General features: G+C 36.0%; 1 long non-coding RNA gene across 1 annotated transcript; it reads left to right on the top strand.

The window, feature by feature from the left end:
- The first annotated feature begins 892 nt into the window (after positions 1-892).
- On the top strand, positions 893-1467 carry LOC149190990 (uncharacterized). Its single transcript, XR_016256551.1, has 2 exons — positions 893-1029; positions 1187-1467. It is a non-coding gene; the product is annotated as an uncharacterized LOC149190990 (long non-coding RNA).
- The last annotated feature ends 10043 nt before the right edge of the window (positions 1468-11510 follow it).

Below are 11510 nucleotides of genomic sequence, written 5' to 3' on the forward strand. Positions count from 1 at the left end.
CTTTCATGGGTATTCTGTCTCTACTGCTGCAAATTGAACGGGATCCATGGTTGAAGTTATGCCTGGACGAACGACCTCCCACTTGGATTCCTCATGTGCTGTTGGTGAAAAATGGATGGAGTCGTAGTCGAGGTACTAGAGGTATAACAGTGGTAGGCCATCTGCAAGGAGACCTTGGATACCTTCTCAGTTGGAATGGGACCTGGATACCGTTGAAATGTTATTGAGTTGCCTCAGCTCTGATGATTACGAACGTCGGTCGAGCAGTGCACTGCTTGTAGACGGTAAAGTTGAGATGCCGCAGGAAAATGACAACCACCGGACAAAAAAGTGCAATTTTCTTTACTCCAAAATTGCACACAGATTTCTTCAAATACCTCAAAAGTTTTTTCGAAAAGATAGACCGTTCGGATCCCCATTCTCCAAAATGAGAACAGTTGAAAAGCATGTGGGTCGGGAACTTGCCAGGGAAGAACCCACTCGGCCGGGAGCCGGCAGAAATGCGGTCCCACAGGTCGGGGAAAATACAAGACCGTGGAAAATCCACTAGCGAGATGTGGTGATTATCTTGTCTAACATAATCCTCAAATTGGCGAGGATCGGGATAAACCACGACATATAGATGACCCTATATGCTTTTAAGATGCGAATATGCCTATACGTTCCTCCTGAGTCCTGACTCAGGCTGTGTATCAATTAATTTTTAAATTAAGTTCCAAACAGTAAAGTATATTGTATTGTCAAATCGAACCATTGCCTGATGCTCGCCGTCCATCATATTGTCGCGGGGTAGTACATGCATGATGCATGTATTCTTATTACATTACTTATTTGCCCGAGCTTACTGGTATCATGTGTTCGCAATAGTCCTAACCTTACTGGGAATATGCCCATGAGATACCCTGCCCGACATGTTGAGGGAGCTCTGGGAAGCCCTATATAGGCGATGTCTGTATTCGTTCTCAATGCAGGTGGGGTGGAGTCTCCATGGCACCTGCCGATCATAGACTTCGGAGGATTCCGATGGAGGTAATCTCTTTATCATCATCTTTATCAGTATGTTGAATATTTGTTAGTGTTGACTTAATTTCAGTATACGTTGTAGCCCATAGATTTCTATTTAGTATGTATATTTATATTACATATATTTTTGGAACAAAGAGTGATGAGAGCAGGGCCTGCGCAGATTGCTGGAGAAGATTGAAAGGTGTTCGGATGAAGCTATTCGTTTCATGATAGGCAGATCCGCGCAGAGACACAAAATTATCTCTCAGCAATTTTTTATGCAGGGCAACTCTGGCACTTTGGCAATGGTGATATATTGTTCAGCTACTTCACAGTTTCAACATTATCGTATACCAAATGTGAGAAGTATGTATACGGATATTGCACTGATCAAATTCTCTGATCTCGAATACTGAAGGCATGTTCGAAATAATAAAACAGCCAAACTGTTTCCCTTGGTAATATTGCTTACTTCTTGGACGTGTGGAAGCAGATGAAGAGTATATAGTTTAGCATACATGTAGTTTGCTGTGTTATTGACGACATTGGGCTTGGGATTTCTGGGGCAACTTGGGTATCGTTTGGAGGACAGGTAATGGTCTTGATGCTTTTGTCGACCTTTTTAACGCTTCAATGGCCTCTTTTCTCGCATTCAATGTGGAGGAGAAGGGCGGTTGCAAAAACCAACTTCTTTAATGGAAAAGAACAGAGGTTGAATTTTATAGACAATAGGCTGGGAAATTTGAAATAATCTCATAAATTTGTGAATAGTTACAATGGCATGTACCAATACACATATGAACACAAAAGTGTCTTACGCTTGGTGTAGAGTATTTAGACTGCTCTCATGGATTGGGAGGTTTACGTTATACTTTTATAGATCCGGTGCTGGATATAGGTTCGGCCTGGGAAAACAAGTTTAGCTACTAAATGTTAAAATAATCTATAAATTAAAATAAATAATTTTATTTTTTATTTTTTAGTATTAATTTATTATTATCATTATTATTTTTATTTAATTTTTTAAATTATATAAAAATTTAGTTTGTTTCAGATATATATAAAATGATAAATTAGGTATATATGTACTAATATATATATATAGTACTTAAAGTACACCAATAAAAATAGAATATACTTAATAAAATAGATATTTGATAAATCATTTTACTATAAATGCATACATATTATGTTTGCAAACTCTCTAATGTAGGTATTATTAGTAGTTTCTTTAAGTGGAGCTAAATTGCTTTTTGATAAGAATAAGAATAAGTAGATGATATATCTAAAGCTACTCAAAGACTATATTAAGGCACATATAAATCTTTGAGAAGGACTCTATATTTGAGAGAAACGTTGTTGGGTTTGGCAGAGACTGTTCATCCCAACCAATTGGAGAGCCTCATTTTCGTATGCCTCTCTCCATTTAAAAGTTGACACGGGGAGTGGATCAACAATGTTCAAAATGTTTATGATCATGATTATTTGTTTCAAATAGAATTGAAGGCTAGGAATTTTGGATAGAAAGACTGATAAGCAAAATTACACTATTGTTGGGATGAGGATGGTGTTTTCATATTCAGAAAGATGTCATCGTCACTTCCTTCGGTGTAGTCTAATGTTGGAGCAAAAGAAGCAAGAGGAATGGAAAAAACGAGAGAAGAGGTTATCATCGCTTGTAGTCTTACTTGATGACAATGTATAGAGAGAAGGGAAACAAGCTCCCATGAACTCTCATTCGCAAATCCACAAAACAACTATAAGCATCCTTCAAATTTCTAGCAAAATAAGGCAAAGTTCAAACCTCGTATGTGTTTATGTGTTCATCTATTTATTTCATACTCTCATGTTGTGTCTAAGACAAAGTTCAAACCTCGTATGTGTTTATGTGTTCATCTATTTATTTCATACTCTCATGTTGTGTATATGTGTATTGCAAAGGGGAATGGAAACAGATAGAATGAACATATGAATAGATCACTGATTTCGACCTAAATGGTCCAAATACAAATGCATAAAAAGTTTGTTATACTTTCAGCAACCTTAAGCATAAGTTTGACTCATTAATAGTTTTCACGCAAAGCATGAAAAAGAAAGTCGACTAGCCTCTTGAGAACCTCATCACCAAATATGACAGCCAGATTTAAAGATCTGATCCATTACATGCAACCCACGAGTACCACATAGTAAAAAAACCTATGTTCAATTAAAAGGTTATGTTCCAGAAAATTCAATAGGGGGTGCTTATCACAACCTCAACAATATGTTTGTAATATTGACTTTGACCTGGTAAAAACTTAAAATAAAATGTAACCTCACTTTCATATAGAAACACGCACTAGATGAAGAGTGTACACGTGTAAAATGAACCCCTTTTCAATTTCTTCGTCGTATTTAGTTTCCTCACTGTCATCTTCTGTAAAGCTTTATTTTTCTACTAAAAGATGCTTCCATTTCATCAATTTCAATGTACTTGACCTCCAATCTTTCTACAAACCTCTTATCACTCTTAAAATAAGATAATTATCCATGCAGGAGGAGTTGGTTAAACATAGAGAGTAAGTTAATTAAGTGATTGAGTGATTGAGTATTTGAGTGTTGAGTCAAGTCGAGTTAAGTGATAGACAACGTTTAGTGTGTGGTTGCATGTGGTTTAGTGTGTGGTTGCATGTGCTTGCATGTCAGGGTGAGTAGCTAGTTAGAAAAGGATAAATACCCTCCACCAGATTCATTGTAAGCATCATGTTTTGTGTGATCAATAAAAAAGCAGTAGCTCGTGTTTTATGTGTGAAATTCTGTTTTTGTTTCCTCTGCCTCTCCAACAAATTGGTATCAAATCAAGGATAATCCAAACCTTTTAAACATCCTAAGTATCTGAAAAATGCAGCGGCAGTCTGCATAGAAAATTAGTTGTCTATTATTTGTTGTTGGAGTTGTGATCAGCCTCAGCTGAGAGTTGCCACAACCCTCCTTGTCAGTGCCATAGTCGACATCCGCGCAACCGTTCTACAATTGTTCCCTTCGATTTTATCAAATAGCCTTAAAGAGAGGAATAGGGCCACAGCCCTAGCTGTTGATTGTTGGGTGTTTCACGGCCATAGTAAAAAGTCAATTGCTCCAATGAACAGTCGCCCACAAACCCGAGTTTGCATCCATTAACGCGATTAGATTTCAGGTCCAAAGCTTCTAAGGCACACAAGAGTCAACGAGGTCAAGGTTTGAAAATATTTTGGAAAGGGGATTTTATGAAGTTACTTGAAAGTTAAAAGAGATATTCGAAAGTTTTTGGAAAGGTTTTTTCTGTTTTTATTTGAAAAAGTTTTTTTTTTTTAATATTTTTTTGTCATATATAAAATAAAAACTTAGTGTTTTATTGATATTTTTTTTTAAATAAAGAGTTTTATAGAACTTATAAAAAAAGAGAAATTTAGGGTTTTTTTAAGAGAAATTTTTGGAGAAAGATGGCTTTCTCAAATTTCCAGCCCTAGTTCCCACTATTTACAGGGAAGGATTATGATGTGTGGGCCATTAAGATAGTGACCACATTGCAGGCACATGATGTTTGAGATTATGTCAAGTTTGGGTTTTCAGAACCTAAGGATGAAGTAGCAGAACAAGCTCTCAATAATACAGAGACGGAACAATGGAAGAAAGACAAGAATAAGAATGCACAAGCGTTGCAACTTATCCAACAGGGAGTGGACCGATCAGTATTCCAAAATATTATGATCACGTCTTTAGCAAAAGTAGCATGAGATACTTTGGCGACAAACTATACAGGTATGTCCAAAGTCAATATCGTTAAGTTCCAAAATACTAGGAGAGATTTTGAATGTCTGCATATGAAGGGGACAAAGGACATCGGTTCTTTCATGAATCAGGTCATAACTATCATAAATCAGTTAAATATTTATGGTAAAGAAATTAAAGATCAAAAAGTGGTTGAGAAGGTCCTCCGATCTTTGTTTATCAAATTTGATGTTGTGGTAGCAGCCATAGAAGAAGCCAAGGGTTTGGCATCATTAACAGTTGATGAGATGATGGGATCACTTTTATCACATGAGGCAAGGATGGACAGAAATAAGGATTCCACTTTAGAGACTACTTTCAAAATTCAGGTCTCTATTTCAAGAGACAGAGGTCGAGGCAGAAGTATATCGAGAGGCAGAGGACGAAGTGGAAGATATGGTGGTCAGAGAGATGGCCGAGAAGAGCATGAACATGAAAGTGGAAGCAACTACAGAAGATTCAACAATAATCAAAGAGTTGACAAATCAAAGGTGAGATGTTATTATTGCAATAAGTTTGGTCAATATGCTCGTGATTGCAGAAAGAAGATAGTTGATCAAGGGAACCATAGAGATAATGTCACTACAAAGAGTACTAAATCCATGTTCCTAGCTTGCCATACCATGCATGAACCTTCTGCTAATGTGTGGCTATTAGACAGTGGTTGCAATAACCACATGATAGGAAACAAGGATTTGGTTGCAAATTTTGATCAATCTGTGAAAACAAAGGTAAAGTTGGGGACTGACAAGACTGTGGAAATAGATGGCAAAGGAGTGGTCAACATTCTGACCAAGTAGGGGGAGCCGAAGACAATCTCAGAGGTATATTGTGTTCCTAGTCTCAAACATAATTTATTAAGTGTTGGTCAATTGACACAGAAAGGATACAGAGTTATCTTTCAAGGTCAAGAATGTGTTATATATGACAAGCCCCCAAGCAAGCAGCTAATAGCAAAGGTGCAAATGACGAGGAACAGACTCTTTCCTCTAATTTTGAATTACACTAGTCAGGTGAGTTCTTTTACAGTTGCATGTTCTGATGATTATTGGTTATGGCACTTTCGATTTCGACACTTGCACTTTTCTGATTTAAGATTGTTGCAACAGAAACATATGGTCAGAGGATTACCTCCAATCAAAGAACCTGCCAGTACTTGTGAGTGGTGCATCTTGGGAAAGCAACACCGTGAAAGTTTTCCAAAGGGATTTGCATATAGAGAAAAGCAACCTCTTGAGCTAGTGCATACAGACTTGTGTGGAACTATGAGGACACAGTTGATTGGTGGAAGTTGTTACTTCCTCACTTTCATTGATGACTACAACAGAAAGACTTGTGTTTACTTCTTGAAGTGGAAGTCTGAAACTTTTTCAAAGTTCAAAGAATTCAAAACCTTATCAGAGAACCAAAGTGATCGAAAAATCAAGGTATTGAGGTCAGTTTGTGGTGGAGAATATGACTCAAAGGCATTCCACGATTCCTGCAAACAACATGGGATCAGAAAACAGTTTACAACCAGATACACACCACAACAGAATGGTGTAGCAGAAAGAAAGTACAAGACAATTATGAACATGGTAAGAAGCATGTTGAAAGGAAGAAACTTGTCTAATGAGTATTGGGAAGAAGAAGTTACATGTGCTATTTACGTGACCAACAGATCTCCTACAAAGAGTGTGATGAACAGAGTACCAGAACAAGCATGGTCAGGTATGTATTGTAGCGTAACTCATCTCAAATTATTTGGATATGTAGCTTATGCACATGTGCCTAAGGAGACAAGAGGCAAACTTGATGATAAAAGTGAAAAATGCATATTTACTAGTTATAGTGAGCAATCAAAAGCTTACAAATTGTATATCCCTATCACAAAGAAGACCATAATTAGTAGATATGTTGTGTTCAAAGAGAAAAAGTCATGGAATGGAACTGTAGACAAAACAGTTGATGCACAAGTGCCACTAATGGGAAAAGATGATGTACCAGAAAATGAGCAGCAAGAATCACAGGTGAAGACACCAAAAAGAGACACACCAACAAGGACTCCAAGATTTTCAGAGTAGCATGGATCTTCAAGCAGATCAACAGATCGAGATTCTCCCATAAATCAATTAGGTGATGAATCAAGCAATGGTAAGAGAAATATGAAAAGTTTGAAAGATATTTATGATGATTTGGATGTTAGTTCAAATTTTGCATTATTGTCATTTCAACCTTCTTCGTTGAAGAAGCAATCAGAGATGAAAATTGGGTGCAAGCAATGGATGAAGAAATTGAAGCTATTGAAAAGAATGATACATGGAATTTGGTTGATTTACCAAAGGATAAAACAATCATTGGTGTAAAGTGGGTGTACAAGACAAAGTTGAATGAGAAAGGTGAAATTGACAGATTTAAAGCAAGGCTTGTAGCAAAAGGATTCTCGCAACAACTGGGAATAGACTTTGGAGAAAAGTTTGCTCCAGTAGCTAGATTAGATATTGTAAGAGCAGTTCTAGCCACAACATCTCAAAACAAGTGGAAAGTATATCAGATGGATGTGAAATCATCCTTCTTGAATGGAATTCTAGAAGAAGAAATTTATGTGTAGTAGCCTCTAGGATATGAAGTTGAGAGTAATGAAGAGAAAGTTTACAGGTTGAAGAAAGTGCTCTATAGATTGAAGCAGGCACCTAGAGCTTGGTATAGAAGAATCGACAACTACATGATCAAGAATGTATTTTGCAGAAGCAACATTGAGCCTACCTTGTACACAAAGGTAAATGAGCAAGGACAGATTTTGATTGTTTGCTTATATGTTGATGACATGATTTTTACAGGTGATTTTGAGATAGATGAATTTAAAGCAGCCATGATGAAAGAATTTGAGATGACAGATCTTGGTCTCATGAAATATTTTCTTGGAATAGAAGTTGAGAAATCTGAAAAAGGAATTTTTATTTGTCAAAATAAATATTCCAAATATTTGCTTAAAAGATTCAGGATGGAAAATTGCAAACCTGTCCCTACACCAGTTGCAACAGGTACAAAGTTAAGCAAGGATGACGAAGGATCATATGTCAATCCAACCCTATTCAAAATATTGGTTTCCAGCCTCATGTATCTCACAACTACAAGACCAGATATCATGCAAGGAGTGAGTTTGATTTCCAGATTTATGGAGACTCCAAAAGACACACATTGGAGTGCGGGAAAAATAATTCTGAGATACATAGCAGGAACTAGAGATTGTGGCATAATGTGTGCAAGCACAGAAAAGAAAGATTTGATTGGATACACAAATAGCGATTTTGCAGGGAGTTTGGATGATAGGAAGAGCACTTCTGGTTTTGTGTTCCACCTTGGTTTAGGTGTGATTTCATGGGAATCTAAGAAGCAACGCATTTTGACACTTTCGTCAGCAGAAGCAAAATATGTAGCAACATGTCAAGAAGTGTGGTTAAGAAGAGTATTTCATGGACTCAAGTAGAAACAACAAGGATCAACAACAATATACTGTGACAACACCTCAAAAATTTCACTATCCAAGAATAATGTGTTTCATCAGAAGAGAAAGCATATTGATACTAGATATCACTTTATTAGAGAACATGCGAACAATGGAGAAGTTCACTTGAAGCCTTGTAGTGATTAATTGGCTCATATATTTACTAAGTCATTAGCACAAGATGTGTTTGAGTTTCATAGAAGAAACTTGGGTGTTGTAAGCCTAGCTGAGACATAGACCAGCAGGCATGTTTGAGTTGTCATGAGTCATGTTTTAGTTTAGCAATCGTAATTAAGGGGTAGTGTTAAAATAAGATAATTACCCATGCATGAGGAGTTGGCTAAACATAGAGAGTCAGTTAACTAAGCGATTGAGTGATTGGGTATTCGAGTGTTGAGTCAAGTCGAGTTAAGTGATAGACGATGTTTAGTGTGTGGTTGCATGTGGTTGCATGTCAAGGCGAGTAGCTAGTTAGAAAAGGATAAATACCCTTCATCGGGTTCATTGTAAGCATCATGTTTTGTGTGATCAATAAAAGAGCAACAACTCGTGTTTTATGTGTAAAAATCTGTGTTTATTTCCTCTACCTCTCCAACAATCACTATGACTTAGAAACCACGATAAACTACATTTTATTCCCTTCCTTGATCATTTCCAAAATTGAGCCTTGATTTTGGTTTCTAAGCTATTAGAAAAGTGAGAAGGAAAGTCTACGAGATCCCATAATGATATGTTCATTTCTGCCTAAAATAATTGAAATTGAGTGTCATAACATCCATGTTGAGGGCATGTGACTATCCTTTTTGTTATTACTTCCGACGATAATCCCCACGCTCTAAGAAGTTCAATCCGTTTCAATACTGGATCCTGACTAAGGACAACAACCCATGTCATTTTCTCTAGAAGTTTACACAGTTCAGACTTGGGGAATTACCTACACCACTGATGAACCAGAATTAACAGAGGTTGAAACCTTCTAAAAACCTTCAATCACATAAGCATAGTTGTTTCTGAGGGATTTTGGATCAAATATCATAAACCCATTATCTGAATTGCATTCAAAGACAAAATCCGAAACTGATCACCAAACAACAAAGGTAATATAATAGTGATGCCTTTCTGTGCGAAGGAGGTATGGAGTCTGCGTTCGATGCGCTGGAGTCAGAGGTCGCCGACCGCACAATTCTGTCGATGGAGAACTTAAAAATATATCCTTTACCATGTTGTCAAAAAATGTTGGAGGAAGATGAAATGAGCCCCTCTGATTGTGTGAATAAATTGTGGCTTTTATCATTAGCTATTCTTTTCTATCAAAGTCCAATGTCACACAATAAATCATTCTACTATTTGTATGTGGAATTTCGCTATGATATGTTTTATATGTGTCATTATGTTATGCATGTCTGTATAGTGATATATAGAAAATTGGTTGTTTAGAAAAATATTTATCATTCCTAGCTTTTGTAAAAATGTACTTAATTTTTTAAAGATGGGATAATGATGTATTAATTTAAATATTCTATTTTTTTATTTTATTTTTACCTTTTTAATCAATTTTAATTAATTTTTTAATTTTTTTTAAATATTATATAGATTATTATGAATTTTTAATATTATATAATTCCAATATAAGAAATATTTTTTGAAGTATTAGTCTATATATTAAATATTTATATGAAAATATTTTTCATGATACATTTCATATGGTAATTAAATTAGTGTAGTTATATAAATTGATGCAGGAGCATCAAGACCATTTTTTCATTTGTAAATATGTGATAAAGGGGGGTGTGACAATTTTAATATTTTATTAATTAATTTGTTATTAAAATAGGAGATAATTATGAGAAGTGAGGATTATGTAAATATTCTTTTAATAAATAAAAGGATATGAGAGAAATAGTTTAGGAGCAAAGTTTGGGATTAGGATTTCTATGTATGGGATTAGTTGAGGATTAGGTGGAGAGATATTTTGAGTGAATTAAATGCATTATTTGTGTGTAAATAGGAGTGGTTTTTGTGAAGAAAAATAGACTTGAATAGTTGGAGTGTAAGAGTGATTGAGAGCAGGCTTGAACAACCAAGGCTGTAAGCCTCTGGCAAATTTGTAAGGGCCAAAGAAAAAGGTTGTAAGTGATCTCCTTTTGTTTATATGAAAACAATGTTTCAGATTTATATATATATCGTTGATTGATTGAGAAAAGTTGTATACAAACATATATATCTGGATTTATGTATCGATCGATTGAATAAAGTGCTAACATGAAAGAATCTGTAAGTTGATTTATGCACATAAGATTGGAGAGATCGATATTCATATGACAATTGTTAAATTGAATTGTTAATTCAGGGGAGAGATTATGTTGTGTATTGATCTGTGTTTTTGATAGCAATGCGAAAGAAAAAGTGCGCCATCAAACGTAAATCCGTGGAGTTCATAAGTGTTAATTGAACGCTGTTGGTGGTAGCCCGTGTGCAAAAGGACGTAGGTTAATCCTGAATGCTGTCATTAGAATATTCCGGAATGAATGCATAAGGGTTAATTGAACGCTGATGGTGGTGGCTCGAGTGAAAAAGGGCGTAGGTTTATACACTCTGTAATTTCAGAAATAAATGACATGCGTTCTTAGAAACAGTGGAGCGCATTAACACGATATCAAATTGCTGTGTTGGTAATTCGATTGTTGGCATAATTACATAGCACAGTTTTAAAATCGACCTGTTGGGGCATGGAACCAGAATTGAAACTGAAAACAGAATTTAATGCATCGATTTGATGAAACGCTATATGCATGGCACTGGTATGAAGGGTTCAAGCCAGAAATTAATGAATTTCGATTATGGGATGTGTTAACCCTGAACTAATCTTGTTGCTGGAATGTTAATTAACGCAGAGACAGAATTCATCTGCTTGCCGGAAGGATGGTTTACACTTCAGAATTATTTTGCAGAATAGCCAGCGTTATGAAATCCAAGACTGTGTTTTATATATGTTTGAATGTTTCATAAGTTGCAGGTAGGAATCAATTAGACAGCGCTGGGAATGGAGTCGATTGAATGTTGTAATGAAGAACGCAGGATACAAGGTATTGCCAGAGGTAATTTGAATCTGTTGAATTCGATTTAGAAGTTTGCTGAAAGTCGATCGATGTGTTGACTGTATTATGCTGAGTTGAAAGTTTAATCAGTCAAGAAAGAGGACTGTATGATCTCATGAAGGCACAGAGAA

Source organism: Pinus tabuliformis, chromosome 3_1 (assembly GCF_031772625.1).
Source record: "Pinus tabuliformis cultivar Carrire ecotype Pingquan chromosome 3_1, CPIR1, whole genome shotgun sequence".
NCBI lineage: Eukaryota > Viridiplantae > Streptophyta > Pinopsida > Pinales > Pinaceae > Pinus > Pinus tabuliformis.